The sequence below is a fragment of the Phalacrocorax carbo genome, chromosome 5 (genome assembly GCF_963921805.1).
Source record: "Phalacrocorax carbo chromosome 5, bPhaCar2.1, whole genome shotgun sequence".
NCBI classification, from domain to species: Eukaryota; Metazoa; Chordata; class Aves; order Suliformes; family Phalacrocoracidae; genus Phalacrocorax; species Phalacrocorax carbo.
Genome location: NC_087517.1, coordinates 36,550,318 through 36,578,190, shown reverse-complemented (window position 1 = coordinate 36,578,190; position 27,873 = coordinate 36,550,318).

The following is a 27,873-nucleotide window of genomic DNA, read 5'->3' as shown; positions in this document are numbered from 1 at the left end:
TGAATATATGCTTTCTTTTGGAAAATGACAGTGCTATTGAATTTATGCTGCAGCTAAGTGGTAATTTTTTTTCCTCCAATTCTTCTAATTTTCTCATTTTTAATAGAACAGGCTGGGTTTTTTTCCTTTATTTGCTGAGAATATAGTAAAGTTAGTGTCTTTTAGGATTGGGGTTGGGGAGGAGAGAGATAAGTAAAGTGAAGATGAGAAAGTCAGCCAGCAATGCTTTTTAAACATAGAGACTCAGTCTTTATAAGATCTACTGAAAAATAAATGGTTGTTTAAAAGCATGAATCTCACAATATACACACCTCTCAACTTCCAAATACACATGGTATTTCAGCTGAGTTACGCTGCTTTTTTATATCATTTACATTTTTATGAAGGTTGGTGGGTATACTAATATATTGTTTTTCAGCAATAAAATACATAAATTAGGAAAGATACTATCCCACAGGGCACATGAAGCCTTCTTCCAAGTTCCAAGGTAACTAGGAATTCTTAGTTTGGTTCAGATTTTCTGTTAAAAATACTAGCAAAAACAGTCTTGCCAGACACTCTACATATTTAAACATCCTGTATTTTCCAAACCACGGAGGAGGGTTTTATTAGGCCAAAAAGTACTGTGTTTCTCCTACGTGAAATCTACATTCCTGCTTTTGGCAGGTGGACCACCACATTTTGTCCAATTATAAGCTACTAACGTCTACAACAGAAGCATGTTTCAAATATCAAGGAAACTTTTCATGAAGCAGGTAGGACTACATAGAAAAAATGTCAAATGGTTAAAAAAACCCCAAACAAATAAACAATAAAAACAAACCCCAACCCCACAACAAAACCACCCCCCCTGCCCCCCTGCCCCCCCCCCCCCAAAAAAAAACAACCCACCAAAAAAACCCAACAACCCACCAAACCAAAAAGCTGCCTCTTTCTTTTGCTCAAAAGTAAGATCTAGAGGACAGTTAGTTCCTTTTTTGGCAGTATCATTACAATGTAATTAGACACATGCTACACCGAAAATGGGAGTAAAGTCACCTATAATCTGAATAAAATTGTTTCACAATGTTTAAAATAAAAATTAATGCACTATTAATTAATGGCTCATAAGTATAAAGATCTTGAAACAACCTTAATGAAGAAACCCCGAAGGCAATTCTTAATCCTAAAATATGTTAAGAAGAAATTTTTAGAAGCAGTAAGAGAGGTCACAACAATTAGTTTTTCTAGACTTTTATGGCTGCTTAATGTTATATAGAAGTGATTTGGCATATCAATTTGTTGTTTATACACCCTTCTGTATATGAAGAGATCACAACTCGCTTATGAAGTACATCTTTAAAATCCTTCATTTAGGATTATAATCTACCATAAGACTAACCATCCGTTTGGACAGCTTTTACCATCCCTTCAATTAAATTTCCTTTCCCAGTGCATAATGCAATCAATGTCAATCAGTTACTGTTTCAGACCAGATGCAGGAGGCTAGAGTCTCTACTGGCTCAGGCTAAGGAGGCCGCTGTAGATCAAAATTTCAAAAGACAAGATTCTTCTCTTCTGTGACTTGCCCAGCACTGCTCCAAATCATCTCCTGACAGATCACTGATAAGCATTTCTCTTTGCAATTATGTTCCCAACTTGTTCAGTGCAATTGGTTTTCAACTAAATAATTACTTTAGACAAAGTCATGTATTTCTCCACTATGACTGATAGAGAGAGCACCAGCTGAATAGAACACATTAATACATTTATGAACTACTTTGGACAAATTACACATATTGTTATACAGAAGATTTACAGCGATAGCATATCCAGTTAAGCACTTCATAAAGTAAAACATTGGGCAGATGTCAAACAAACTGATAAATCATGTTTTATTTTGTTTGCGGTGATGAGTCCTTACTTCTGTTAAGAAATATTTTTACCCCACCTCACAGCATTGAGATATCCAATGGCTTCTCTAATGTTTGAGAAATATGAGATCTGCAAGTTCTCTCATTTTGCAATCTTGTGTTGAGTGAACGGAAGTCCAATTAGACATAATACTTAACTTGGAGGTATCGTCAGATAATTGTGTTGTTTCATGTTTCAGGTGGTACTATTCCATGCACAAGCATGATATCCATTTTTTCTAAAAACATATTTGCCATCTATTGAGAATATTCACAGACACAAACTTGTATTTAGAAGTAGAGGCAAAAGTTAGAGACTGGACCAATGACTAGACAGATAACATTTTAAAAAAAATCTTATAAATGTGAAAGTCAGCATTTTCACATCACTAGAATTTACCATATCCAAGCAGTCTATTCTTATATATTTATAAAATATTTCTACGTGTATTGATATACCAGGGATAGGATCAATGAGGAATCGCAAACTTATATTCAAGCTACTGGCATGCTAAATTTTACAGAAATATATGCAGCCTGCACAGCTTAGTTGCCCAGACAGTGTGTCATGTTGATGTTGCTGTGCTTTTTAGACCCTGATCTAGATGAGCTACATTGCATTGTCTACTTTAGGAATAGCAGAACCCAAAAAGACCAGATCTGTGGAGCAAAATAGTCTAGTACCAGCTAGACACCTGACAGCCACACTATATGCACTTTGAGTATCCTGTTTTACTTCATAATGGCTCTTATCTAGTCTAATGATTAAACAGTGGAGTACAGTCAGAGTGCCTCTTCCAATTTATTTTCATCTGAAATGAGTCTCATCCATGTACTCCTAAAACACAATACCGAAAACCAAACACAAGTAGGGTTGACTCCAAGAGCCTCCAGGAAAGTTCAGTCTTAATTCAGATCAAGATGCAAACACGAAAACATCCCCTGATGCTGTATTATCTAGTATATCCTTCCACTGTGCCTCAGGGTGCAGTGTAGGCATGCTAAAGCAAGTGGATGAAAAGCATAAAACTGAAATCAGAAGAGGATTTTGCCAGCATGGCTGGAGAACCTTAATGTCTCTTTGCAACTTGAGCAACATTCAAGACATTGATCAGGACCAGACAGAAGACACTAAGAGAGGAATTTGCAGCTTGTGTGAGCCTGCAAATATTAGACTGTTTTTTGACCTTTGCACATCATTAACAGAAGGATGTAGCCAAACTGGACTTGGATAATAAAAGAATAAAGGAAACTGCGGACAGGCTAATTAAAGACTTCACTGAAAAAAGATTGTTTGGTTATTTGACAGCAAAACTGTGACTTGATAGCTATCCATAAAGGTCGGCAGCATGTAAACATATACTGGAAGGAGAAGATTACGAGAAGTGCCTTAGGAGGGTATAATTTGGAATAAATTAATTAAGTATGAAAATAGAAAACATAGACTAGCAGAAAAAGAAAAAATATGACTACAGATGCCTCATAATAACGTTTTCATCTCTAATTCTCAGTCTTAGACAGCTGAGTTCACCTGTAAAGGTAATACTATTTCTTATTGGCTCAGTGGTAAACCTAAAAAGAATTTATTTTTCTCAGATTTTCTATTGGTAAAGTTAGCATCTTGTTTGCTTTGCATTTACTTTTAAAATAAGCCTCCTACTGCTTAGGCTGTGACTTTCCATTCAGGAAGACCTTCAAAGACTCCAAGAAAGAGGTTTCTGACTCAGAAAGAACAGGAAAAAAAAAAAAAAGTGGGGGGCGGGCTTTCTTGATCCAAATGATATTGTAGGGACAATAGTTTGTCTTCAGAGTAAAGATTTCTTCTAAAAGATCAAAGTCCGTGGGGCTATAAATCTGTACCCTGTCCATTTTGACATTGATTTGGTGCAGCAGCAGAGAGAAAAAGGAAGCTTCAGAAATCACCACAAAAGCAAATGTCAGCAGATCTTACAAAGAAACATATAATTTCTAAGTAGAACACCAGTGTTCTGTTTCATTGATTTTTTTCCCAGAGTCTGCATATCCCAAAGGATATTCCAAGTCATGAAAGGAAAAAAGTATGCAAAGTAAAAGAGAGGAAGAGTTAGGAATTTAACCTCTACCTTCTACCTGGGAAATTCAGTACAGCCTCCTTGTTCTGTCAAAAATACATAAGAAAAATAAAGAGTTTTCAGAAGACTGAAATGTTCAGCCATCTCCACCCATACTCTGAAGAACAGTACAGCAGCCCCAGTTTGCTGTTGATCAAGACTCTATTTAGATTAGAAATACTTTAGCAATGTCCATGAGGCTGTAAATCTCACCTTTCTATGCTGAGAGCAACACTGAGGCTTCCTAGGCTTACGTAGATGTATCATCCCTCTCGCTGTTAGCTTACCTTTCAGTGCAAAGTTGCACGTGTATGTATTGTCCACTTCAGTCAATAGAGAGGCCCTAGTTTTATACAGACCCTGCATAATAGATGGAAATCAGTATCTGCATTAATCAAAATTAATTATGTAGTGTAAATGAAAACAAAGCTCTAACAGCTGAACTGCTCCATGGGTAGCTATCCTGTCAGGCGCTCCATCCATGACAGTAATGTTGAGCTATGTGGACAGATGTAATTGCACACATCTTGCATGTCTGCAACTATTTCCAACTGTGATTAACAGCACAGAGACAGCAGATGGAAATTTAGTATTACATTTACATTTTATTAGCTAGGTTGAATCTCTGATAGGGCTACAAGTAATGGGGAAACTAAGGCTCAGATGAGAAGCTGGAATAAATGAAACCATGTCCCATACGCCTGTTTCCTCAATATCACATCTCACTGTTTTACTTTCAGGTTGTGGTAGAGCATTTGTCTTTTCTCCCTCATTTCATCTTTACTCTGAAATCATAAAGACAGGAGGCAGTTCCACACATTTCTTACACAGGCAAACTTGGTCAGGGCTTTTTCACCTCTCAGCATGTATTCAGCTGGGCTCAAGTAGAAGAGCAGGCACCGCATGCATCACAGCTGCAATGGGGCCCAGCATGGTTGACAGTTTCGGAGTCATCCAGCTGAGTTTTGTGTTTTTCAATGGCATTTTTGGGCCCCAATTTTAAGGAGTAAAAGGTTGACTGTCTTGCATAGTTGTGCTTCCCTTTGCCTCATGTCTTCTACCATCTACGTGAAGGAGAATGAATGAAAAATGTTTGGGCTGGGCATGATCTACAGACATTCTGCAGCCCTGACACTAGAAATCTGAAAGTTAGATCATGCTAACAAATGATCTCTTATGTGCTTATAAAGTTATTTAATTGAGCAAAGGCCAGTTTTCCTCATTTTAAAACAGATAAATGGATGTAGAAAATCTGTTTTTATATGTATTTGAAGTTGGTTCAAACTAAAAACCAGTTTTTCATCAAAGTGATTTGTTGGCCTAAGAATACAATTCTGGCAAGACTAAGACATAAAACAATTGAACTTGACTGTAAAGGCAACAAACCATTTAAAATTCCCACTCTGTAAAATTTAGTAACATTCAGAAAAATTGAAGGTACAGACTGACTCAGTACTTTGAGTTCTAGACCAAGTAATTCTGACTCCATACTTAATTAAGTCAACGAAAAATAATTCCTTAATTCCAATGAGTTCTGGATCAGCTCTATTATAACAGAAGGCAGCAAAAACCCCTTCATTAATTGCATACAAATTTTAAGCAAGGAGAAGTACTCTTACCAGATGTTGAAAGCCACACTTCATGACATGGTCACTGAAAAAAACAAAAAGAAAACATCAAACACACCTATATCATGTTTTTTACCAAGCAGCATAGACATAAGATTTGACAGTTTTCATATGCATAAAAAGCTGTAAATTAGAAATAAAAATAAAAGAAAAGCTATATGACTCAAAAGCCCCATTGCCTATGAAGGGCTAAACAATGTCTTACTAAGGAAGGGTTATGAAGTGTAGCATGGTGTGATTTTACAAAATGCCCCCATAAGTACAGATATGTAAAAGTAAAGATAAATAACTGTTTTAAAAGGCAAGTTAGAATTATATCCAAGTATATCTTAAATGATTATGCTAGAAAAGTCAGATGCTGCTCTTTTCTCCTAATAGGAGCTGATTGTCAGCTTTGTTAGCAGCACTGACAGGTCTTGGTACATGACTCAAAGGCAAATATGACACTAACCATATGCCTCAAAAGTAAGAGTACTGGAAGGATACTATTCCCCTCATCTTCAGGTCTGGAAACATATATCCTGGGAAACAGCCTAATATACAAACAACAGGGATTGGAAATGAGGTAACCAAAGCAACTGTAGCTAGAAACTTAAACATAAACTAATTCCAAAAACAAACTGGAATGAACTTTCCTTTTTTAATTAATCCGTAAATCTAGATTTAAACCCAGATAAGTGTTAAAAACTATTAACATGTTCAGTGGCTCAAGCATCTCATCCATGAAAGGGACCAGAATTTTTTTTAAAAAAATCACTAATTACTGCTACACTTTCACATTCATTCCTCATCTCCCACTCAGTGTAGTACAATGAACAGTCTGTGCTCATGATGCCCATAAGCAGAAAAGAGGACATACAGCTCAAGACAAAAAGTAGAAAAAAAGGTGAATTTTGACTTGCTTTTTTTTTTTTTTTTGCTATTTAAGTTTCTTTTGGGTTGTTCAAATTGAGACATGTAAAATGTGAGTTTTTCAGAGAGCAAGTGTTAAACCAATCCCTTAATTCAAGTGTTTAAAGGAACTTTAGTCATTTACAGAAAGCAACTTGTTTATCTTATTCAGCTGTGTGACTGTTTTTCATGATTCACTACTGTATTATGCCCTCTGCTTCCATTTTCTTTTTCTCTCCCCACTTCTACTGCTTTTAAAATGAGAAAACAAAAAAAACAAACCCAACCAAAGGAGAAAAAAACCCACCTTATCAGTTTTTCTTGTTGACCTAGCATCCCTGGTCTAAATTTCTTGATAGAACTGCTTGAAAATTACCAAGAAAAACAAATTTTAATCAGAAATTGCAAAAGCCTTTGATACTTTCTAAGAGGAAGCAGGCAGAGTGCCAACAACTTGGACTTCTTTGCTACCCTATTCAGGGTGCTCCCGCTGAGCTCAGACTCCAGAGCCCACACTCACTCTAAACTACCTAACAGGAGAACCCTGGAGCTGTTATGACTGTCTTCCCACATCAGGAAATCCTAGAGCTCTCTCATATCAAGTAACTGGCCACATACTTAGTTGATTGGATATTTTGCTTTGGGTTTGGTTTGGTTTTTTACTACATATTATGGAGTTTAGAGGAAACAGATTCCTCTAATTCTTTTAACAGGATTCAAAACTAATTTTCAAATATATCAATGATTTCCAAACATTCCTCTACCTCATGACCTTGCAGGATGCAGTCTTACATAGGTAAGCAATTACAGAAACAGCTTATGCCTCTGACACTTCTATACTTTCTGGGAGGCAACAAAGACACACAGTTCTTTGCGGTGACATGCCAATAAGTATCCCATGTTATTTCTGAGCATATTGCCATTCTTGTTTCTATTTCACTCTGAAGAATAAGAAAAAAGTTTTTTTAATTTCACCACAAAACCAGAGCCATTTATCGTGAATTTGGAAGATATTTCTGCAACCGGTAGAGTTATAAAGCTGCAATAGTATCGCTTCTCCCCCAATTCTGATGGTGTCAGATCTGCTATGACTTACAAACTCAAGGGACAGAAAATCTGAAAGTGATGGTTTGCACTGAAAGCAGATAACAATTAGCAGCATATCTTTCCTTTTTTTTAAAGGCATTTTACAGGGCTTATCATAATGATCTTTTGAAAACCATTGTTGTTGCTGTTCTTTTGGAAACCGGGAGTGAAGTCCAGATAGGAGCTTTACCCCGTAGCAACTACAGGTTTCTTGGGATCAATCTCCCTCAACAGCAAGGCAGTGTTCACTGGGTTCCCGGATACTTCTATAATTGTAAAGGAGGCAGCTCACATTAAATGAGTTGTGAGGGGGCAAATGTTAATCTCATTTTACCTAATGTTTCACTCAGGAAATTATTTCTCTTTTGGCAAATGGCAGTGCCAAACAGATATGGATGACTAATGATGACGGTCATTTGCTGAATGTTCTTCCTTTCTGAAGGAGATGCTCATTTCTTGTCTGCTATAGACAAAATTAGGAAATGTTGTATAGCAGGCAGACTTTTAAGAAACAATGGATTTTTCTTTCTGTAAAGAAAGTTCTTTATATTTGCAATTACACACCAAAAATACATGTCACAAACACATTTTCACAAACTTAAATATAAGCACAGGTAACAAATTAACATTTAATACCTTACGTGTCAAAGATTTCAGTTTTTGGTTATATTGATTTACTTGGAGAAAGCATCTTTTTAACCTCAGTTTATTTTACTACTTTCTTGCCAAACAGAAAGGAAATTTTATACTGGGATCAAATGGTGATTATTAAAATTATTCTACTGAAATTTTTATAGCTGCAGGTTCACATAAAATTGCAGTTGTATTTCAGTGAACGCTTAAAAATAATCCTAATTACTTCAGTTAAAGGCTGGCTTGAAAATACAGCTTTTCTACAGTCAGATAAGCAAGTATGAAAAATGTAAGTTAGTGTAGGTAATTCCAAGTAAGTTTATTGTTTACTAAATGACACACAGCAACTTTTGAAGAAGACAACGCTATGTCTTTATACCTAGTTATAGAGACTCTGAAAAAATAGACTTAGTCATTCTGTTTAATGATAAGCTTCATTTTATCTAACGGTATGCTCTTCACAGATACTTAATAGGAAGCTTTTGTTGCAAATTGCAAAGGATACAATCACAAAAGAGCAAAGACTTCCACTTGCAGTCATGCAAGAGTCCTACACTCTGTTAAAATTATTTTTTAATGAAGAGTAATATGCCGTGACAGATGTTTTAAAGCAGTCCATTATAGCTGCTAGATACAGTGTATCTCAAAGATTATAATCTTCCCTGCACAAGGTGCAAGACTGGCAAGGCATTTTGGGACTCTGATTTGGCATGGAGACTAAACTTAGGTCCACACAAGCAGAGCAATCCATAAAAGCCCTGTTACAGGGGACTGCAACATTACTGGGCATCTAGATTTATTCAGAATCCAGGTGATTCGTGTTTCCTAACTTCCGTACACATTTGTTGTTTCCAATGCATAGAGATAGTCCTGGCTCTGCATGGCTGTGTACAGATAGTTTTTACATGGTTGTGACCCCTATTTGAAAGAGGGCCACAGCTGTTTCTTCTCTGCCTCTTCCAATGCATAGAGTTAAAAATCAGAGTAAGAATTTGGATCACACAACAAACCTATTTCACAGTTACGATGAAAACAATCTGTTTTTTCACTTGTTTCAGGAGGATAGTAATAGATTATTTTCTTACCAGGAAAAAAAAAAGTACAACAGAAAGAACCCGTGGATTAGTTTGGTCTCAATTTGTAATTACACACTGTCCTTTCCTCAGAATGGATTGCATAGCTATAAGCTAACTCTCAAGCACATAAGATTGTGACAGAGCTCTATTTTCTGTAGCTCGTACTTCTGTGGAACCATTGAAGTAGCAACATATTATCCCACAGGAAAGATACTATCAAAGATTAATAAGATACCTCAGAAGAAAGCAGATTTCTAAATAAAGGCTGCTGTGATTTATCAGTAACCATTTGTTGAGAAGATCACTCATCCTTTATTACTGTGAAGTAGAAAAATACCTTTTCAGCCTGTGCAATACCTTTAAATTTCCCAACTACTAAGACAAAACCACTAACACAAACCAAATTTTCCAACCACTAGATGCAACAACAACAACAAAAAATTAAGGAAACCAGTTATATATTGTCCTGTGCTAGTTCATTCTAAAACTCATACTTGGAACAGTTAATAAAGTTTAATATTATATGGAATAAGTCTTCAATATTGTAATACATTTATCTTTTTTCATATATATACACTCTTAAATATTCCTTTGTATATAATATCAGTAAAGTTCCTCAGATGAACTTTGGATTTAAAAAAAAAATATGCATTTTTGACACTTGAAAACCACCATTTTTTCTGCTCTTTCAGTGATTCAGAAAGAAATCCTAAATCAATAGGTAACCATCAGGAAAATCTGTTGGGCTGGCTTCTTAGCCCAAGAGAAGGAAGGAAACAAAGAAAAATGTAGAATTTGAGGTATTCCAAGCTAGTTCTGATATTTATTCCTGAACTCCTAGTGTTTAAATACAGAAAATTTACTTGGAACATTCTAGTTTCCACCTAGATTTTAAGTAAAATCCTCCCTTTCATCATCTGCAGAATTTCACAAATCCTGACAACTCATCCTGTAATTAACAATTGGACCCAGCTTGCCTTGTGCTTTTTTGTTTTGCTGAATTGACAGCTTTTGAACCAGCTCTGCAGGGTGGAGGAGGGCTCCACGGGAAAGAACACAGACAAAGAAAAAGTAGTAAAATAAGCAAAATAATGAAAAGAATAAGGTAGGAGAAATACAGGAGTAGCGACAGGAAAAGCATGGGAGAAAGGAAAATAAGCTATTAAATCAAATCAGGTAGCTAATAGTTTCACTTTGCTTTGCATTAGAGGACAGAAAGCACTTCCTCATGCACGTGTCCATAAGTGAATTTAAAATCAGTTATAAAGCATTCTCGGCCATAGAGCTTATAAATTCCTTTCATCCCTGAAACAGCTACATTGCTATTTATGTAAATGCTTTAAGTAGTAAAGTGCAAGTTTCAAAGCTACAGCTTGGTGCATATTTTGATGAGGTGGGGACTAGAAATATTGAATGCCATGAACTACAGCAGCTAATTTCAATTTCAACTAGATCCTAGCTCTCATGAAAATACAAAGTGAGAAAATAATTCAGTGCTGCTGTGACACAATGAGATTGAGAAGGTTAAAATGGCTGCAGTACCCCAGCAGTAAAATTCATAATTAAATCTAAAAAAAGATTTTTTGGGGTAAGTTGCTGCCACCTTTGAAAGAAGGCAGAAAAACATCTCAGAGGGGAAAGTTTCATCGATAAACCCTCAACAAACCTAAATGAGAAAAAAAGGAACTGAAAATACTCCTCTTACTCAGTATTTCACTCTTCATGATAACCCACCACACACCACTGAGCTGGTTTCAGTCCCTGCCTTCTACTAGGGCAATTTTAATTGGAGCCCAAGGCTAGTGTGGGCTGCCTGGAGCAAGACACCACAGAACAAGTATTTCTGTCTAACAAGATCATATCAAGAGAAAAGACTGAAATGAGTTAAATATTTATTAGAGAAAGAATTAGTTTTCAGCTATTCAGTATTTGAAGAACGTACATACGTTTATACTTGCTTTCTATGGTATAAATATCACTGTACATAGAATCATAGAATCATTAAGGTTGGAAAAGACCCTTAAGATGATCGAGTCCAACCGCTAACCTATCACTGCCAAGTCTACCACTAAACCAAATCCTCAAGCACCACATCTACCCTTCTTTTAAGTACCCAGGGATGGAGACGCAACTACTTCCCTGGGCAGCCTGTTCCAATGCCTGACAACCCTTTCGGTGAAGACATTTTTTCTAATATCCAACCTAAACTTCCCCTGGCACAGCTTGAGGCCATTTCCTCTCATCCTCTCGCTTGTTACTAGGGAGAAGAGACCGACCTCTGCCTCGCTACAACCTCCTTTCAGGTAGCTGTAGAGAGCGATAAGGTCTCCCCTCAGCCTCCTCTTCTCCAGGCTAAACAACCCCAGCTCCCTCAGCTGCTCCTCATAAGACTTGTTCTCTAGACCCTTCACCAGCTTTGTTGCCCTTCTCTGGACACGCCCCAGCACCTGGATGTCCTCCTTGTAGTGAGGGGCCCAAAACTGAACACAGTACTCGAGGTGCGGCCTCACCAGTGCCGAGTACAGGGGCACGATCACCTCCCTGCTCCTGATGGCCACACTATTCCTGATACAAGCCAGGATGCTGTTGGCCTTCTTGGTCACCTGAGCACACTGCCAGCTCATGTTCTGGTGGCTGCCAACCAACACCCCCAGGTCCTTTTCCTCCAGGCAGCTCTCCAGCCACTCCTCCCCAAGCCTGTCGCATTGCATGGGGTTGTTGTGACCCAAGTGCAGGACCCGGCACTTGGCCTTGTTGAATCTCATACCGTTGGCTCCGGCCCAATGGTCCAGCCTGTCCAGGTCCCTCTGTAGGGACTTCCTGCCCTCCAGCAGATCAACACTTCCACCCAGCTTGGTGTCATCTGCAAACTTACTGAGGGGCACTCAATCCCTTCATCCAGATCATCAGTGAAGATAGCAAACAGTACCGGCCCCAACACTGAGCCCTGAGGAACACCACTCGTGACCAGCCACCAACTGGATTTGACTCCATTCACCACCACTCTCCGGGCTCAGCCGTCCAGCCAGTTTTTAACCCAGCGCAGAGTGCACTTGTCCAAGCCGTGAGCAGCCAGCTTCTCCAGGAGAATGCTGTGGGAGACAGTGTCAAAGGCCTTACTCAAGTCCAAGTAGACAACGTCCACAGCCTTCCCCTCATCCACTAAGCAGGTCACCTTATCATAGAAGGAGACCAGGTTAGTGAGGCAGGACCTCCCTTTCATAAACCCATGCTGGCTGCGCCCGATCCCCTGGTTGTCCCACATGTGCCACATAATGGCATTCAAGACGATCTGCTCTGTTACCTTTCCTGGCACCGAGGTCAGGCTGACAGGCCTGTAGTTCCCCAGATCCTCCTTCTGACCCTTCTTGTAGAGGGGCATCACATTCGCTGTGATCTCCCTGATCTTGCTGAGGTCATCTGGGACCTCCCCGGTTGACCAGGACTGCTGATAAATGATGGAGAGTGGCTTGGTGAGCTCCTCTGCCAGCTCCCTCAGTATCCTCGGATGGATCCCATCCGGCCCCATGGACTTGCGAACATCCAGGTGAAGGAGCAGGTCGGTGACTGCCACCTTTTCAACAACTGGGACTTCATTCTGCATACTATCTCCATCTCCCAGCACAGGGGCCTGACAACCCCAAGGATGACCAGTCTGACTATTAAAGACTGAGGCAAAGAAAGCATTAAGTACCTCAGCCTTCTCCTCATCTTTCCTGGCAAGGTTACCTTCCGCATCCAACAAAGGAGGGAGGTTCTCCCTGGCCCTCCTTTTGTCACTGATGTATTGATAAAAACATTTTTTGTTATCTTTAACAGTGGCGGCCAGTTGAAGTTCCAGCTGGGCCTTCGCCTTTCTAATCTTTTCCCTGCATAACCTCACAACATCCTTGTAGTCCTCCTGAGTCACCTGCCCCTTCTTCCAAAGGCAGTAAGCTCTCCTTTTTTTCTTGAGTTCCAGCCAAAGCTCCCTATTCAGCCAAGCCGGTCTTCTCCCCCACCTGCTTGACTTACGGCACACGGGGATGGCCCACTCCTGCGCGTTTGAGACTTCCTTTTTTAATAACATCCAGCCTTCCTGGACTCCTTTGCCCTTCAGGACTGCCTCCCAAGGGACACTGTCAACCAGACTCCTTAACAATCCAAAGTCTGCTCTTCCGAAGTTCAGGGTAGCAGTTTTGCTGACCCTCTTCCTTACTTCTCCAAGAATCGAAAACTCTGTCATGTCATGGTTGCTGAGCCCAAGACATCCTCCAACCACCACACGACCCACCAGGCCTTCTCTCTTTGTAAACAGCAGGTCCAGTGGGGTACCTCCCCTCATTGGCTCCCTTACCAGCTGCATCAGGAAGTTATCTCCCACACACTCCAGGAACCTCCAAGACTGCTTTCTCTCTGCTGTGTTGTATTTACAACTGATATGTGGTAAGTTGAAGTCTCCCACGAGAACAAGGGCTAGAGATTGTGAGACTTCAGCCAACTGCTTGCAGAGTACTTCATCTGTCTCCTCATCCTGGTTGGGTGGTCTGTAACAGACTCCCACCAGGATGTCTCCCTTATTGGCCTTCCCCCGATCCTCACCCATAAGCACTCAACCTTATCGTTACCATCGCTGAGTTCTAGACAGTCAAAACACTCTCTAACATACAAGGCTACCCCTCCACCTCTCCTTCCTTACCTGTCCCTTCTAGAGAGCTTGTAGCCATCCATTGCAGCACTCCAGTTGTATAAGTCATCCCACCATGTTTCCGTGATGGCGACCACATCATAGTTTCCCTGGCATGCAATGGCTTCCAGCATCTCCTGCTTATTGCCCATGCTGCGTGCATTGGTGTAAATGCACTTCAGTTGATCTATTGATCTCTTCTCCCACACAGGCTTGCCACCCCTAGGCTCATTCCTAGCAAGCCTGTACTTAATACAAAGCAAAGCAATGGAGGTTACTGGTGGTGCCCACCCAGACACCTGAGGTGTGATACAGGGACCTGATCTGAGGCAGAGAACAATAAACCATTTCCAGCTTTTGCTGAAGTTCACAGGGCTGTGCTCACAACCAAATATTCTATTTGTATTTACACTGTATTCACAGCAACCATGTATTGTAAGTAAGTTTAAAACAAAGCTTTCACAGTAAAGCCATTAGAAATTATTTTTCTTTTTAGAAATATTTAATTTTCAAAGAAAGCTCTTGCCTATTTTATTCAGAGTCCACCAACTTTCAGGTATTTCAGTATCACTGTTTATATAAAATAAGAAAAGACTTAACATCTGAAACAGGCATTACTTTTGTTTGCAAAAATTTTTGAAACCTTGGTAGACCATAACAGAACCTTAAAGCATAACATTTATTTGTTGAAAACATGACAAAGCTTATATGTAAGCCTTAACAGCAAATTTATTAAGAACACATTTCCTTTAGTTGTCCTCAATCTATACTAGTAATTCACTTCAAAGATTTTGTCTTCAATACCAATGATGGTTGAATTATTAGAGCTAGAAGATGGACATAAAGTACACATGTCAGCACATGCTTTGTTCAAGATGCTGTGAAAGCAAAGGGTAAAGATCTTACAGTATCAGCATTGCTAAGGCATGTATATAGCTCTTTCAGTGAAGTTATGTGTATGGTCTGCATTTAGATTCTGTGGACAGTCTCATTAACATGACTTGTGAGACTGAAGCTCATTTTAGGTCCAGTTAAAAATTTTTAAATGAACAGTAGGAAGATAGTAAGGAGTACAATAAGGGAAACTGCAAATATAAGACAAAATGTTGATTCCATTCAGAGTAGTCTCTGAAACATTTTTTTACCTTATTTGTTAAACATCTATCTTGTTCTGTTATTATACTGTACCAGCAACTTAAATTTATCTCTGTCAGATTCTAAATAGCATCTGGAATGCAATTATATGTCTCATGATATGTTACCAGCAGAAGGGGAATTCATTTAATATTCTTAACTTGTCCTTTTGGGATATTAGGACAGGTACTACAAGGGGAAAGAAAAACAAAAAAAAAGAGAGAGAGAAAAAAAGGGTGCTTCTCTAGTTTTAAACTAAACCACGAAAATTAGAAATTCTCATGTTAAAGTTGAAGAGATTAACACAGATCATAATTAATACAGAATCATAATACAAGTACATATTCACACATAATTAACAATATTCTATTGTATAGCCCCAACTCTAGATAAAATGTTTGTTTAAGAATGAACATTTTATTCTACTTATGCCAGGCAATTTCTTTGTATAAGCAAAGGCATGGAAAGTAAGACAACCTACTTAGCTTCAAGAAACCAAAAGGACTATCTCACCCTCAGTGGTCTTTGAGAGAAAAATGGAAATGTATCATCTAAAAACAAAGTTTCCAACACCCAGCATATAAAAATGGCTCTTTTGGCATTGATACGGATTTTTTAAAATTTTTCCTCCCCCACCTCTGACAGTTACAGAAATCTTTCTATGATTATAGATTACAAACAATATCATCCTGGCTGCTCTAGTCAAATCCTAGCCAAAGACAGAGAACAGATTTAGAAAGTCTTCAGATGAGCAAGAAAAAGCAACAGAACACATCTATGGATCAAATGAGGGGCCGGTGGAACAGGATATGACAAAGATGCACACAATGATTACTTAATAAGACAACTATTAACTATACAAGAATAAATACTGGCTGAAAAAAAACCCAGCTGGTGAAAAAGCCGGGTCATTACACAGCTTGTCTCAAGGAACCCCCCCCCCAAAAAAAGAGATTTTAACCTGAATTCCAATCCTACTTGGTGACAGTACCAACAAAATGTATTTCACTGTAGGATGTTCTGAACCTCAGACAGAATCTCTGAAATCAACCTTGTTAACAAAGTGTGCTGCACGGTTCAGAAACAATGCAAGGGGCTCAAGGATACAGACCTAAAGGTCCAATAGTCTTGAAGCTCAGTGTGGAATAATATATCTATCTTTCAGATAAGTAAGACTATGTTACTTAAGACATCCTCTACAACACTGATGGCCTCCACTGCCAATATACCAAAGCCCTTAACTTGCACCTGTAATTACATATTAAAATAAGGATAAGTACACATCTGCTGTAGTAACCTATACTATGTATGTCATATCAGGAAGATTAGATTTGCTATCTGAATCTTCTGTAGCCCAATTTTTAAACCATAGGAAGTACTTCTCAGCAGTGTGATTAGCTATCTACCTGAATTTGTGTCTCAGGAAAGAGAAGAAAAAGGACTTTTTCCCCTACTATATACCATAGTACCTTAAGGAGAACTGTGGTTGAGGGAATCTTAAGCAGAGAACTGAAGAGGAATACTGATTTTCTGGGATGCTGGATTACTTAAAATGTTATATTAACCATGTGAAGCTGACACACTAATAGTTGCATCAGGTATTACGTTTACTAATTGTCTGTTCAAGCAAGAGCCCAGATCCTGTAGAAAACAACCTAAGGACTTAGCAAACACCTAGTATTCAGACAAATTACACAAATTTCCCTCGTGGGGAAACCACAAGGTTTTTAGCCAGTGGTACTGAATGGAATGCTGGAAGCTTTGTAAATCTTCTCTGCCCTTTCTTATCCCTGACACTAATTAATCTCAATGGGATTTTGTAAAATGGTGAGAATAGTAACTGTAAGATAGCATTCAACAATCAGACATTGCTAAACTGGTATGAGTTACTGCCCCAGCCACAGCAATTTCAGAAATCCCAATCTAATTAAAAAAACGTTAATGCAAAGCAATGCCATCAGGGTGTCACACGACAGTAACCAAGCCTCTTTGGAAGCACAGGCTGGCTCTATGTAATGAGGGGGAGGGGGGAAATTGTTTGGGGTTTTTTTAGCAAGTCTGCTTTCAAGCAGGTGCAATGTTTCTTTTCAAGGCAGAGCTAGTGGAAGAGGGATGGAGTATTAAATTTATTTGTACTACTGCATGACTGCAGAACAGAAGAGGAAGAGTCTTATGCAGTTATGCTTAACTTCAGGAAAGGACTGAACTCTTGTAGATTAGGAGGAAAGACACAGGCATAATTTATTCTGGGATTTTTGTCTTCCTTCCCTTTCTCTATTAAATCAATTCATCTTAATTCTAGGTCTTGCAGGAACAAATTTTTATAAAAATGCAAAAAGCTCATATAAGCAATTACACAGAACTTTCAGGAGTGATGACAATGGATGGGCACATAATTGCAGTGGCGTTCGTTTTTAACTGACATAACTTACAATTTATTTTTTTTAAACATATTTTCTAATAATTACTGTTGTTAGAGCCATTAGCTCATTTCAGGAGAATTCTTAGGACCACAGTTAGGGAAAGCACTAGTTAGGCAATGACTTCCCATTATTTACATCTTAAGACAAACAACAGCAGTACATAAGACTACATATATAATTTTAATATTTACATGAAAAGAAATATTAAATTTCCTTCCAGATGTTTTAGAGCTCAGTAAATAAAAAGTATTATCTTTCAATTGAAGTTCCTATTATTAAAAGAATTTCTGCAGCATTCTTGTCAGAACAGATCTTGGGTCATGCAAGTTCAGTGCCATAAACCATGGTTAAGACACACCTGCAGCAGTAGAAAACAATGGGGAAAATATTCTAAAAGCAGTTAGTGCAAAAAGACCAGAAACATAGGGGGTTAGTTCTTGATGAATTGCCTAAAATCACCTTTTCCAGTCTCCTCATCTTCCATTTTGACATTAAAGAACACTATATAGATGCAAATCATATGTAAAGTCAAATACAGAAAGAGGGAGTCTCAGGAACCTGTAAGTAACAGTGTAACAGTGAACAGAAAAGCAGACTACAGCAGAATTCTCCTCAGGCATGATCTTAATTTTACTAATGTTTCAAACTGAAGTTTCAGTTATCAGTTTAGAGGTTCAGTTGTGGCTATAATAAAGGCTAATGAGTGTTTTTTGATCCTGATACAGGTTAATCATAACTTCCATATTTCTACATGGATTAACAAATAAATATTTAGCTGAAACTGAAATTAATATCTGTTGACAAAACTCTGCAAAGTCAGTTTTAAACAAACAATAATTCTTCCCGTAGGTTTAAATAAGAGGTCAAAACAGGCACTGCTTATAAACCTTAACAGTATTTGACATGATTTTGATTTAATTTCAAGCCAAAGTGGCTGTTTCAGTCACTGAAAAAACATTTCAGTCTGTTGGCAAACATTTAAGTAATACCTACTGGTTACTTACATTTGAAACTGTAGTATAGCCCTTTGGAACACAACATTTGGATAGAGACAAATATAAACAAGTCAGAGCTGGCAAACTGACCTTTTGATTTACTTTAAAAGCACTTAACTCCACCAGCTCTGTCTAGGTAGCTTTCCCGATGCTGGCAAGTAGAATTGATGGCACCTATCCAAAACCTAAGTAACAATTCTGTTTCTTTTGTGAAACCCAAATGGTGAATTTCAGAATTTGAAGTAGTAAATTCTGATTAGGGAAGCTCCAGATTTATGTTTTTAAGTGTCTCCTCTGTCCTTTCATTATTGTGGGATTTGCAGTTGACCAGAGGAGTAAGGTCGTCTTCATTTAGGAGGAATGTCAGACTTAGTATTGAAACACCAGCCTTCAACTCTTTTTACTGCCATTTACTAGTTGTAACATCTGTCTAGTAAAAAGAAAGCAATGCTTTTCAGTAGCTTTTTTTTCACTGGTTACAAACTGACTTCTATACAGTGTTTTTAAAAGCAAAGAAACAAATATTAACCACTTCAAGCCCTTCATCTGCACACACCCACATCAGTATTCATATCATTATGCTGTAAGCCTACTATGTTTTCGCAGCGTTTTTGTTTATACAGAATCCAAGTCTCCTCTGACTCAGGTTTGTAGCTGGAATGAGAAAATGCTCAAATTTTAGAGCTTTACAGTAAGCCAAAGATGCCCCTCCTGTGCTTCATATCACAATTCTCTTGTGCTGTACGGAGCTTTCAGTACCTTATCTGCTTCAATTATAATGTCAGAATCCAATTTTATGAGGTCTTGTGATGGTTTTAGTGTCATTATTTGAATTGGCATCCACTTGTAGTTTCCCCAGACTGAAATTACCAAGTGACAATTATCTTTTTGCTTTCTTTATATGAGAAAAAAGAATGGCTGGCTGGGTTGTTTTGCCATTACAGAGCTTGGCTACTTTTCTGTGTTTCAAACTTCATCCCCATGTTACTATGGAGAGATAAAACAAAACTGATTTACATACATGTTACAAATGCATAGATATCTGTCCTGACAGTCCTATTATTCTGAGTGATACAACAGGAATAGAATCCCATACAAATAGAAGTTTACAAGCTCTACAGTGAAAGAAACTCTAAACCTAAAACCAGTCCTATGGCCTTGATGTTAAGTATCCCAACTAGACTGAAAGAAAAGGCAGCATCTGGATATTCATTTTCCCCATCTTGTTTGTGTGTTTAAAGGAAGGAAATTGTGAAATGACTTCTTGAACTGGGGTCTGAAACTGTATTTTCACATTATTTTTTCTGCACTACGGAGTTGAGGTTATGAGCATGTATGGCATACTTTTGTACTGCATGAGATTGACATTTGGGAAAAACATAGAGGTATCTGAGTTTTAAAATAAGCCAACAGTGGCCAATGCATTTGAGAAGTAACAAAAATATGCACAGTAAGCTCCAAATACTTACTTCTTGAATGTCATACCAACATTAGCTCAAAGGAAATAACTCAAAGGCTAATTGGTTAAAACTTATGTTACTAGTAGTGAAATTTTGGGTTAAGATTTAGAAAAATAATACATTGTGACAAGTTTGACAGGAACCTTACTTTACTCAGAGTAATTTCTGAATGTAATGAAATTTCCTATTAGCATTCCAAGGCTTCACTAACAGTGTAATTTACTGACTCCCTTCAGAAGCAGCTGACATGGGAGGAAAGGATATAGTACTATCCTCTGCAAAACCCTCTTCATTTTAATTTCGAAGACTGATTAAAGTTCTGGGAAGATTAGTTCCAAGGTTGGGTTCCCCACCCCCACATCTGCTATTCTACCTGCCTTTATCACTTAATTCTTATGGACAATGAAAGGTCATTTTAGTTCACAAATGCCAAAGCTGAGCTATGCATGACAAGCCAATGACAACTGTCTTAGCAGTGCCTTGTAATAGTTAAGATAATAGGTAAGCAAGTTAATGTAAATCTTAATTAAAAACACGATTGATTTATAAATAGCTAATAAAGCCAAATCCTGATTTCCTGATTAAATCCCTCTGAAAAAAAACATTGCAGTACTAGTCAAAAGATCACAGCGGGTTTTTTATATCACAGTCTTTAAAAATCTAAGCATGTTCAGCTGTCTGGTTTAGGACAGACCAACATGGGCAACATTGTTGTGGGTGCCTGCTGTGGACTGATTAGAAAGAAAATGCAGATGAAGCCTTCAGGCAAGTGGAAGAAACCTCATATTTGCTGGCCCTGGCCCTCAATGGCAACTTTAACTACCCAAATACCTGCTGGAGGTACAACATAGCAGGGAACAAGCATTCCCTGGAGAGCTCAAGAACAACCTCCTGACAAAAGTGATAGGGGACCTGATGAGTAAATGTGCTCCATGAGCCTCATACTGGCTGGGAGGCAATACAGAAGATAGAATTTCAGGTATTTCGGCTGTGTCCTTTTACCCTTGTCCTTTCACTGGACAGTGTGTTTGGTGTGGTTCTCTCTGATCATAAACCAAACGAAAACTCCTCTTTCATTGCAAAGGTGGTCGACTATTAGCCCAGATCATCTGTTCCCACCCTTGAAGTTATCCAAAGCCTGAGTGGACACAGCCCTGACCAGCCTGCTTTAGTTGACCCTCCTTTGTGCAGAGGCATTCAATTATATAACCTCCAGAGGTTGGAAGGGGCCTATGATCAATCCAATTGCTCTTCTTCTGGTTGATTTACTGGACAGCCATCTTTCAACAGTTACAGTATATGTATAATTATGAGCCCAGGGAATATATTCCCCAGACCAAGTGTTTCCACTATAGATATTAATTATGTAATTATCTATATTGTACATACAAACTTATGATTCCCGTAACAATTTACCATAAACGTTTTTAACTTATTACTTTTCCTCTTAATCTCAGTAATAGTTATTACCAAGCAATGCATAGAATAAAAGATAAATGGTTTTATTAATTCATACTGACTGAGATCTTCATAACAATAGCAGCTGAGGAAACTTGACAAGCTTTCAATTAAGAGACACAGGCTGCCTACAGGCATCTCATTGCTCCAGACATGCTATGATATCACTTGCAATTGCACCGTGCTAATAACACACCTTAATCTTTAGGCCTCATTTCTCTCTCAAGATAGAACATTAGAAGTAGATCTCCTTTTGATATATCTATGTATTAGTCTTAATTTGTCAGACCCCACCACCAGTGATTATGACCTAATCACCTGAAGGGTCCTTAACTGCATGACAGGCTAGGGTGAGTTCAGGTGCAACAAAAATTGCTGGAAAGGTAAGCTTAATTACACCCTGACCCATCAACATCAATAGATAAAATGTGCAGCCACAGTAAATGTGTCCAAGCATTGAGCATGACTAGAAGCCAAGGGTTTATTTTACTACAGAGGAGTTAATTCATGAGCTTCAGAAAGCTTAAGAGCCTATGGAAGGGACAAAACAAATCTTCAATTACAGCAAAAAGGCTCAAGATGAATGAATGGCAATTTTTAAAAATCTTTATTTTTTTGAACTCATGCAGCCTTTGAGAACCTGCATATTATGACTGTTCTTTGCAGTACATTTTAATGAGTAATTTGATTTGTTCTCCTTTACCCAGGGCTACAGAAAGAAAACCAGAAATTCAGGGACAGATCCAGCTTCACTAATTCAGCTAGTACATTAATTTCCATGGTATGCTCACTGACATCTATAACTGTCTCAATTGTCACATAAGTATGCACGTTGATTTGCCCCTGGAGAGATAAGACTGGTTCCTTCATACCTTTCCTCCATAGGTTAGATACTTTAGGGTGTATCCTTCGATTTTCTTGTAAAAATAAGACATAAAAATAATACGTTCTATACCTCGAAAGTAAAATCTGTATTCTGAAATGCCAACTGCTAGGCAGAAGCTTTTGTCAGCCATTGAGAAACATTGGGTAACTCATGGGTGAAGGAAAACACATGAGTGTGTTCAAATTATGGCACAATTTACAAAAGAGATTTGAAAGATGGAATCCGATTCCCACAAAATACATGAAAACGCACAGACCTATTTTCTCCAAAATGTAAAGACAACACCAATAATGTAAATGTAAAGACAACTCCAACTCCTGATGCTTTTTTGTCTCCTATTGATATATATAAAGTTCACTGAAAGCTTACATGAACTTTCAGAAGGGAAGATTCAGTGCTAAAGAGAGAAAATGCTGGCCTCAATTAAATGCAAGTTTTATCAACAGACCCAGGTTTTCACTTAATTGATTTTCACAAATATATTAATTTCTAGTCACAAGATTCAAACCCATGTTCTTTAACAAATGCAGAAAACAAGTTTTACAGAGGGAAATGGTTAATTAGTGAACATATTTGAATCAGTCCTCCATATATTAATATCTTCTAATACATGGAATTAAGGAACAGTCTATCAGCATTGATGGACTGGGAGTTAGCTACATTTCAAATGAAACCATATGAAATGAACCTAAAAAAAAATCACTGCAATTCTTTTCCCAGAGGCACAACAAGCAGTTGTGTCTAACTTTCCTATTAGCAAACTGATTCTGAAAATCCAGCAGGGGCCTACCTGACCTTGATGATCACATCCAGTCACTAGCAGAACGGAAGGTGGATGCAAAGCTAACTCAGTTCACACTACACTTGCTTTAATTCACTTCAGCAGGTGGTAGACAGGTTGGCTAGCGAAAGAAAGAAACTTGGAAATTGTATTCTCTCTTATGGAAAACAGCTGTGATGAAGCACAGCATGTTATGACAATGCTAATACAGATCAACAGCAGCTCACTATTACTCCTCCTTCCACAAAATGAGGAGAAAGGAAAGAAAACCGTGGGTCAGTATTTACCAAAAAGGAGCTAAAACATATGCATCTCGTTTTACTAATAGCTGTTCCTGAAGTCACAATTTGTCATGGAAAAAATTTCGTTGGTCTTGACAAGATTTTTATTTAAAGATTTTGGAATAATAATTATCTTAACATCTCTAGATATCACAGAATCACAGACTGGTAGGGGTTGGAAGGGACCTCTGGAGATCATCTTGTCCAATCCCCCTGCCTGAGCAGGCACACCTAGAGCAGGCAGCACAGGAACATGCCCAGGCGGGTTTTGAATGTCTCCAGGGCAGGAGACTCCACAGCCTCCCTGGGCAGCCTGTGCCACTGCTCTGGCACCCTCACAGGAAAGAAGTTTTTTTTCTCATGTTTAGGTGGAACTTCCTGTGTTCCAGCTTCTGCCCATTGCCCCTTGTCCTGTTGTTCGGCCCCACTGAAAAGAGCCTAGTCCCATCGTCCTGACACCCACGCTTTAGATATTTATAGGTATTTGTGAAATCCCCCCTCAGTCTTCTCTTCTCCAGGCTAAACAAACCCAAGTCTCTCAGCCTTTCCTCATATGGGAGATGCTCCAGTCCCCTGATCATCTTCATAGCTCTCCGCTGGACTTGCTTAAGCAGTTCCACATCCTTCTTAAACTGGGGGAATCCAGAACTGGACACAGTACTGCAGATGTGGTCTCACCAGGGCAGAGTAGAGGGGGAGGATAACCTCTCTCCACCTGCTGGCCACACTCCTTTTAATGCAGCCCAGGAAATTATTGGCCTTCTTGGCCACAAGGGCACATTGATGGCTCAGGGTCAACCTGTTGTCCACCAGCACTCCCAGGTCCTTCTCAACAGAGCTGCTTTCCAGCAGGTCAGCCCCCAGGCCTGTGCTGGTGCATGGGGTTGTTCCTCCTCAGGTGCAGGACCCTACACTTGCTCTTGTTGAATTTCATGAGGTTCCCCTTGGCCCAGCTCTCCAGCCTGTCCAGGTCTCGCTGGATGGCAGCACAGCCTTCTGGTGCATCAGCCACCCCTCCCAGCTTGGTATCATCAGTGAACTTGCTGAGGTTACACTCTATCCCATCACCCAGGTCATTGCTGAATATGTTGAACAGGACTGGACCCAGCACAGATCCCTGGGGAACACCACTAGTGACAGGCCTCCATCCAGACTCCATTCCATTGACCACAACTCTCTGAGTTCTGTTGTTGAGCCAGTAATATCACCAACATACTTGAGAAACACTAGGAATGAAAACTGAAAGTTTACATAAAATTAGCAGTTATGTACTGGATAACCCGTTTTGCTAGTTGTTGGAGCAGCCAAGTGAGACCAGAACATTTTAACACTTGGTAAAAAAATTCACAGAAGTATTTTTATTCTGATATGTTTTAATCTACATGCCCATCAAATCCTCCTTTTATCCCAAATCTAAAGAGAAAGAACATAATTTAAATGGAAAAAAAAAACAACCCACACCAAAAAACTGCTTGCTTATAGTTCTTTGAAAATGGAAAATAAAAAAAAACATTCTGAAAGGTAGTATATGTGATTTCCCCATTTCCACTCATGATCATCTAAAGTTTAAATTGTTATTATATTTTCTGGCAAATTCTTCTAACTTACGATGTTACAAGGTGAATATTTTCATGCACCACTTTTTTCCCCCCATATAGCTTATTTTTAAATAAGAATTATTTTGCATTCAGGCACAGCTTTTGGCTAGATAATGCAGCACAGGTCTGTGGAGGGATTTCTATAGATTTTTTCCTAAATGACTCTGATATGTCTTCTGTGAAAGTCATAACACTGTGTGTGTTTGACAGTACAATTAAACAGAGAAGCCAGTACATTGCCACGAATCAGCTTTCCCATCACACAGCCTGATCCTGCCTACAAAGTCAACAGAATACTCTGTGGTACAGTGTTTCAGGACGAGAGGTGCACATTTATTGGTAACTAGAACAATACTATATACAGTAGCTGAATCATTGTGCTAACAGAATGAAAACTCATCCTCTTAATCATCATATTTTACCAGGTTACAGGAAGACCAACTCAGTCAATAGTGATGCATGGAAGTTATAAAGTCTATAATTAATTTTTTCTTCCTGGCTATAAATCTTCTAGTTTTGAATAATAAAATACAACACTCCTATCAAATGGGATCCTATTTTGTGGAACTAAGAACTTAAGAGAATCACAGACCTAGACAAATGAAAGATATACTTATGACAAGTATCATAAATAAAAGATGCAAAATCTCCACCAGCAACTCAAGCATTCTTCCAACTAGTCCAATCTTACCCAGTTTCAAAAACCATTTAATATACTTTTGCAATTAATGGTATTTGTCCAAACTATTCCTATAGACAGAACTGTACTGTATAGTATTTCCTCTACACTTAATCTTCCCAGGCCAAAAAAAGCATCACAAATCATTTCTATTATTCTCCCGAGTCCCCTTACACTGTCTTCACCAATATAAAACAAATGAAAAGAAAGCTACGCCAAAATCTATACTTAGCCCACTGAAGTAAAAAGAAGTCTTTACATTCTTTTGGATGTTTTTTCATTATACCTACTGTTGGGGACAATCTTTGTCATAAAAATTTATGGGCACATTTGTTATAATCATTCTGGTTTGTATTTTATCTCTGCAGGAACAGTATTATAAGCTGTTCCAATCATCTGAGTGCATTAAAAGTGTTATGCTTTCAACCCATCTTATTTGCCTATGAACAATTTTTAGCAAGATAACCACAGGGTCCTTTTTATCAGAATATTAACATTTAATATATGTTTGGTCACATGACCTGCATGTCTCTTTTAAAGTGAGATTATGACATTAATATTTGTCAAGAACTCTACACTGATGTCAGGGGGGATTGCTTAAACATGACTGACATAACATTGCATCAGTCTTAAGTTTCCTTTTTGTGTAAGGTATCATTAAAAGACTTCAAATAGTTGCTGCTTGCTCACACTTGCTCTGAAGACTATACTTTCTAAAGCTGAAAGCAAAACATCTACATCCATACTACCTGCACAAGCATCACCCGCTCTGGGCTAGATATTGGTAACAGTATCCTAAAATTGTTCTTTCTTTCATTTCAGTAAAAATGAACCAGGAGCAAAGACCTGCAGTTTATAGACTTTAAACTAGCTCTTTTGCCTGAAGTAAATAGTTACATGAACAGTTCAAGCTGGCAGATCGGAGTTAGCAATCTTTTACAGGGGACCAGGTGTTAAAACAGGAGCAAGTCACGTTCTTCCACTAACACAGTTGTTGGTAGAGTACATATACCCACAGGGCAAGTAGATTTAGCCTACAAAATAAGTATGCAGAGATGTAAAACACTACAATAAATATATGCAGCATGAATCTTCAGAGGGACAACAGCAGTCAGTGTATTCTCAAGATGGCAAAACATTTATATGCTGAGATGTATTAACAGTATTAAGCATTTCCTTGAAATGCTTGACTTCTAAGCACATAGGATGAAATTGTCAAACCTACTGATAAAATATTTCAGTCTTTTCGGTGGGAGGAAGTCTAGTTGTAAAACTGAAGATGGTTAAGTCTAAATCTGTTTAAATCCAAACACGTTTTGCAAATACTGACTGCGTTCCTTTTTCACGGGCCATTTCATGGGCCTTTTTCATGGGCCATTCATCATTCAGTTTCTGCCAATTGTTCTTGCATTCAAAGTGTACACATGAGGTAAATTTTGCTGAAAACAGTCTTCATGTAAAATACTATATAAAATATGGAATATATATTCATATATAATATAAACTTTGTGAAGGTTGACTAAGTCAGGCATAAGCAGTCCCATAACATAACTTCTGACATGCTAGCTTTTTTCTCCCTGAAATAGTACTACAACATTAGCTAAATAGAACATTTCAGCTGAAAAAGTGAGTCTTAAAAATAAATTCAGTCATCAGCCGACTGCATTTTGGCTAATATTGCCTTCCAAAGGTTTAACATGCATTGCCTGTTCCAGTCATAAAGATTAAAAAGTTTAACTTAATTAAGGTAAACTTAAAACTGTTTGCAAACAGACAGTAATTAGGGACCTATCAAACCAAACTTACTTTAACAGAAGTGAACTATTCAGCCATTCTAATCCTAATTTTGCTAGACAAGTACAACATATCACAAAACATGATGCCAGTAAACTTATGACCACAGAAAAATAGCTTAATACAGTAGGGCAATTGAAAGCAATTTCATTAGAATTTCAAATAATACTTCAAATGCAAATCTGGGCCCACATAGATGAGACTTAAAATATGGTTTATGTGCTACGCATTACTATTAATTTCCTCTAGATTTTTTTTTATTTATGTCCATGCTGATTAAAATGAGTATTTGGTAAAATTACTGTACTGGAACAATAAACACCATGCATAATAAACACAATGCAACAGCACCTAATGTCATTCTAATTTGTCGCATTTATAAAAGCCAAGTTTTCTAAGAAGTTACTGTAAAAATTTAAAAG